A 6,000-nucleotide genomic window follows, 5' to 3' on the forward strand; every position below is an offset into this window, starting at 1 on the left:
GAGGAAGAGGTGGGGGTCTTACATCCCAGGGGGGTTTAACACTAAAGGCAGTAAGTTCTTTCTCCACACAGGTCCACTGACAGTCACAGGGACACAGCCTCCCCCAGCCGACCCCACCAGGGCTTTGCATAGGCTTTTGACTGGGGACCCCACACATGCCCGTGCCCTTCCTACCTATTTTCCAGTGCCAGGAAAATAGCTCCCAGGCTGCAATTCAAACAAGTAATTTAGGACCAGGTCAGACAGTGAATGAAACAACCTTGCCCATCCACTACCTGTCCCTCCCTTGCAACAACGGGCACGTTAACAGGACATGCAGCCAGTTCTGGGGCCTAGAGTAACCCCAGCCTGACCCTTGATACAGTCTCCTACTCTAATAAAAAGCAGGGCTCCACAGATTCCACACTTTTATAGAAACATTTAGAAAATACTCTAAAAATTGACACTGAAAAGCATAACTTTTCCCTGCTTTCAGCACAGTCACCCCAAAAGGAAACAATGAATTACCTGCATTTCAACCCGGATTTCCCACCACAACTGACCCAAATGGCAGAGAGAACCAGAAAAACGTCAGGAAACTTCACCAGAAGAGATCTAAACTTAATCTTATCAGGAAAAACACACACACAAAAAAAATCCTAAACACCACAAACTCCCCCTAAAACAACCAGCATAAAGTTGGGGAAAAGGCGTGCCTGCAGAAGGCATGCTGCACCTCAGAGCACAGATGTTCATAATATCATGAAGGAGCATCCCTCAAGGGGAAACCAGGGGTGGAAAATATGATGGGCACCCCATGGCCAAGCCAACATCTCACCCTCACAGTAACACCCACACTCCTTGAACCATTCCCAACACGCCTCTGCAAGCACATTTCCAGCGCCCACACAAAAAGCTAAGAGGGACTGGGACTTGGTTCCCATGCTTCTCATTTTCCTTTCTGGACTGAAAAAGTGTGTTTTGCTCCTGTTAGAGCAAGATTTATACTCAGCACAGGCTGAGAATGCCTTGGAGACAACAGGCTGCAGTATGGAAACAGCATGCACCCCTCCACCTCAAGGCAGTATTTCCTCCACAGAGAGAAGGTCCTCACACAAAGGATGGGTCAAAAGCTCCCATGACCCCCACCTGGTGCTAACACAACCCAGCACCTCTCTAAGCACTGGACCCAGGGGCAGCACAGTGCAGGAGCTCTACACTCAGGCACAAACGCTTCCAGCTTTTAGCTGACTTCCAAAAGAGCCAACTGTGCTCAGGCATTCCCTAGAGAACAATCATAATCTCTCCCCAGATATCTGCCGGGGACTTCCCTTAACTATTAAAGCCCAGCCACAGTGTCTCAGGTATACCCTAACTCTTAGGCTGACTGGACACATCCAACATAACAATGCTAAAAATTATTAGCCACATATTGGCGGATTGCTACGCTGCATCCCAGATTTTCCCATATAAGGGAAAGTTGAAGGCATTGTCCTATCACACGGAAAACATATTGCACCAGCCTGAGATATTAGGAACAAAATCAGTCTCCTCATGCACAAGCTGACACCCAGAGAACTACGTTTCTCCCCTTTTGCTGCCAGATTGGTCAGCTTTCCCCAGCTCTGTTATCCCACCAGGGGCTGGAGGCTGGGAAAGGCACTGCCCAGCGGGGCAGTCACAGTACGGTGCTGCACAGGGCCCAGCACTTCCTTAGAGGATTTAGATCCCACCATCACCATGACTGGCAACACAGGCACTGACACCTCTCCCACAGTCAAGGGTAATTCTGTTTTCATGGGTTTTTAGAGTGCTGAGAACCCACCACACAAACGCTGCATGTCACTAACATTCTGCTGCAGCAAACGTCGCTGCCCCACTGCTTACAGACCATTCACTCCGACCATCTTCCCTCCCCTTGACAGCGCTTGTTGGCTTAAAACAACCACTCTGCCTCTGCTTTCACAGACCAGGGTAGAACCACCAACACCAGAGGCCGACTCCATAATCCAAAGCGGGAAACTTGGAATAAGCAAGGAGAAATGCATTCACTGCTACTTGCAGGAGCAAAGAAACAAGCCCTCTCAAGTGCCCCAAGGCCCAGTGAGACATCCAACCACTGAGCATGACAATGTCTCTTTAAGACAACCTCAGAGCAGCCTCCCCACGCATGCCTGCTTTCCAGATCCAACACTGGAGCTGCACTCCCGCACCAAGGGCGCACTCTCAGCACAAGGCTGATCAGCTCTTCCCCCTTAGTGAGGGTAAGTTTCTCCTGCTCACTGATGAGGACGATATCAGCTCTTATCTGCACAAAGCCCAGACAGGCCAGGACACCGGAGCAAAACAGAAAGGCCCGCTCTGGCAGCTTCTCAAAAAACAAGTCTCACAAAGTCACCCAGCTCACAAAAACAAGTTCACGTGCTTGTCCAAAAACCTCTTGAAACAACACAAACCACTACAGTGAACCTCTTTATATCATCCACCTGTAAAGTTTGGAGAAACTCTTGATAAAATATTAAAGATCACTCAAGGAAGACTAGATCTTAAAAATTACTGTGATTATACTTTTGGGGTGGAGAGAGGGGCAGAGATTTACTTCCAGCTGAAGAAATGCAGTAAAAAGCACTCAGGAAACTAGAAACTCCTCTGAGAGCCTCATCCACCAAGCCACTAGAAACCAACAGACCCCCAAAACACCCACAGCACTGAGCCCTGAGTCTAACATTGGAACACCTAGGGCCAGCTGCTCCAAGACAAGCAGCATGGTCCCTCCATGCAATGGAGGAAGAGGTAAACTCAAGCCATTAAAAAGGCATATGCTACTAAACCAGACAGCAGCACTCAGAACACAGTAACAAGGCCCCTGAGAGCACCTTCCATGGGAGATGTGCATTATTCACAGCTGCATAAACACTGCAAGAGCTGCCTTAGTGTCAGACTCACACAGGGTACACCCATACTGGCCTGCAGCAAGGGGCTGCAACTGCCTCCTCAGGGACAGGGCAGCCTGTGTTTCTACTGGCAAGAATGAGAATAAAGGAACAGGCAGGAATAAACAGCCATGGCTGCAGGGTGGGCTTCAAACTTAATCGAAGTGCAAACAAACCAAGATCACTCATTCTCAAAGTCCTCTCCTTGATTTCAGCTTTCGTTTGAAGAATAAAAACATGTACTTTCAGTTCTGCTGCACAAGGCACACACATGCACTTTGACAGGATCCAGTTCTCCTAATTACTGCATTTTTCCGCTTGAAGCACTTGAGGGGCGACATTCAACGAGCTTCACCCCCCTGCTGTCATGCTGCCCATCTCTTCAGTGAAGGCAGTGCAGCAGTACGTCCAGCACCCCTGAAGGACCTGCAAGAACAGGCAGCTGTACCAATTCAGAGACATGGGCTGAATTAGCATTCCCAAAGACAAATTTCTACTTTGCTGTGAAAGAGGAAGCAATTTTCAGGAAAGGAACCCAGGGGCAGCCCTAAACTAAACCAACCCAGGTCAAGGCCAAAAGCCTTGGGAGAGAAATAACTTATTTACTCCAGGAAGAATTTACTCCTAGAGCAAAATACGCTGTTATTGCTGCATACTTCAACAGTTTGACCAAAACTACAATTTCTCTGCAAGGGAGCACAGCAGAGTTCCTGCAGGAAGGAGGTAAACAAGGGGCAAGGAGAGCCAAGACAGCACCCCTTCCCATACCATCACCTGAACGGGGCCCAAAAGCAACGGCAATACTTCACAGCAGAGAAAACGCTCTCTGAGAGCTCACTGTTTCCTCTCCTCCGCCAACACTCTAATCCAACTAACTCCACAGCACTTAAAAAGATACTCTGCAAATAAAGGGGTCAGGGATAAACATCTAACAAGACAACAACATCTGTCTGCCCCCCAGGAGCAGGGATGCCTGTGCCAGCTGAGGGCTGGAGGCTTCTGTCCAGTGCCATCGGACACTGCACAAGCACAGCCCGTCATCTCCGTCTGTCTCCCCTCATTCTCCAACCCCAACATTTGCTGCATTTCCTGAGCAGGACGTAAACAAGAAAAAAGACTGGGCTTTTGGCTAGAAGCATCCCGACTCCCTGAAGAAACAAGGCAAGCATTTTTTCATAGCAAAATTACCAAAATACTCTACCATATCAAAGGCCAGGCAGAACCAGCTCTGCACGTGCTGAGGCAGCCTTCCTAACCCCGCGGTCCCCGACTTCACTGCGAGTTCAGTGTAGTTGTCAGCAGGCCAATCGATAACCAGAGGGAGACCCGCTCTCAGGCGGATGCACCCCCGCAGCAGCAGCCCGAGCTGACGATTTCACTTCCTCCTCCCGTATTGTTTGCGTGCGTGTCTCTCACAGCCTCCATCCTACAAACCTCATTGATCAAGGCTAAAATCCACCTCCATCGCCAGTGAACACCACCGGCGAGCGCAGGGGAACCCCACAGAGCAGCCACCGACACGCAGCGGGCGCGATGACTGCGGCGAGACGCGGCTCCGCCGTGACTGCGATGCCTCTGTTGTGACATGGCTGCGATGTCACAACTGATCCGCGTCTGCTCCGCGCGCAGCGGGACGGAACCGCGGTGACAGGGACGAGCCCGCGGCCCGGCGCGGTGGGAGCGGCCCTTCCACCGCGTCTCCCCGCGCCCTGGCTCGGCGGGGCCAGGCAGCGGGCGGCCCCGCGACCCGGGGCCTCCAGCGCGCAAAGGGACCCGCGCCCCACGACTGCCAAGTTTAAAGACTTAATTAACGATATTCCTGAGCACCGCAGCCGAGATGCCGGGGGGAACTGCGCCCCGCGGGGCCGACTCCGGCACCCTGCACCTGGGGGGGGCCGCTTCCCCCTCCCCGGCCGGGAGGAGCCTCCGCGCAGCGCCGTGGGGAGCCCGCCCCGCCTCCGGCCCCGCACGCCCCGGGACCCGCCGCCGCAGCCTGGGGCGCCCGGCCCGGCGCTGTCGGCCCGGAGCCGGCAAGGCCCGGTCGGGGGTACACGGCGGGGCCGGCGAGACGGGCCGCGGCAGCGCGGGGGTGGCCGCGGCCCGAGGGGCGGGGGAGGGCGGCGCGGAGGGACCCGAGGGCACCGCCGCCCCTCCCCGCGGCCGGAGCCATGACAGGGCCGGCGGCCTCCCCGGCCCCCGCCCGCCCCGCGGCCCGCGCCGCCGCCGCGTTCATTCATAGCACCGCCCTGGCACAGCCTTGCCGCCGCCCTAGCCCCGCCGGGCGGACGAACCCAAAGTTCGGAGCAGAACTTACCCAAAATGGCTCCGCAGCCTCCCCAACACAAACAGCTTTTATTTGGTGAAGTTTAGCCCAGCACCCTGCAAGGACACCCTAACCTCGCCCGGGCCCACCCCCGCAGCGCGCCCATTGGCTACCCAGAGCCGCGCGCCACCGCCCATTGGCAGGCCGGCCTGTCAGCCGCGCGGCGCTCGCGCCAAGCTTGGCTGCAGCGCGCCCGCCGCTCGCTCCATTGTGCTCCTGTTTGCACCGATGAGAGCGCGGCGCTGATTGGCCGCGCCGCCGCCCCCGCGCGCCGCCGCCCCGCCCGCGTGCTCCACGTCCGCGCCTGCCGAGCGTTGCCCGGATGTGACTCGGGCCCGAGCCCCGCCCCGGGACTCGCCCGCGCCACAGCGGGACCTGCCCGCCCCGGCCCCGGGACCTGCCCGCCCCGGCCCCGGGACCTGCCCTCACCGGCCCCGGGACCTGCCCGCCCCGGCCCCGGGACCTGCCCTCACCGGCCCCGGGACCTGCCCGCCCCGGCCCCGGGACCTGCCCGCCCCGGCCCCGGGACCTGCCCTCACCGGCCCCGGGACCTGCCCGCCCCGGCCCCGGGACCTGCCCGCCCCGGCCCCGGGACCTGCCCGCGCCGCCCCGGGACCTGCCCGCGCCGCAGTCTGCCCAGCCCTGCTCTGGGGCTGTGGCCGCCCCGTTCCCGCAGGCGCTGCCGCCCAGGCCCGCCGAAGTCCTCGAGGTGCGAAGGAGCCCGCGGGCGGGCCCGCATGGGAGAGTAGCGCGGGAGCGGCCGCA

General features: G+C 57.1%; 1 protein-coding gene across 6 annotated transcripts in view; it reads right to left on the bottom strand.

The window, feature by feature from the left end:
- CHD6 (chromodomain helicase DNA binding protein 6) overlaps positions 1–5,314 on the bottom strand; it is a 94,144-nt gene extending 88,830 nt beyond the window's left edge. For all 6 annotated transcript variants that reach the window (XM_066199163.1, XM_066199166.1, XM_066199162.1 and 3 more), the window contains exon 1: positions 5,227–5,314. The gene's annotated coding sequence lies outside the window, so the exon portion shown is untranslated. The remainder of the gene's footprint in view (positions 1–5,226) is intronic.
- Between the last annotated feature and the right edge of the window lie 686 nt (positions 5,315–6,000).

The sequence above is a fragment of the Chamaea fasciata genome, unplaced genomic scaffold (genome assembly GCF_029207755.1).
Source record: "Chamaea fasciata isolate MVZ Bird 193981 ecotype frontalis unplaced genomic scaffold, bChaFas1.0.hap1 SCAF_17, whole genome shotgun sequence".
NCBI lineage: Eukaryota > Metazoa > Chordata > Aves > Passeriformes > Sylviidae > Chamaea > Chamaea fasciata.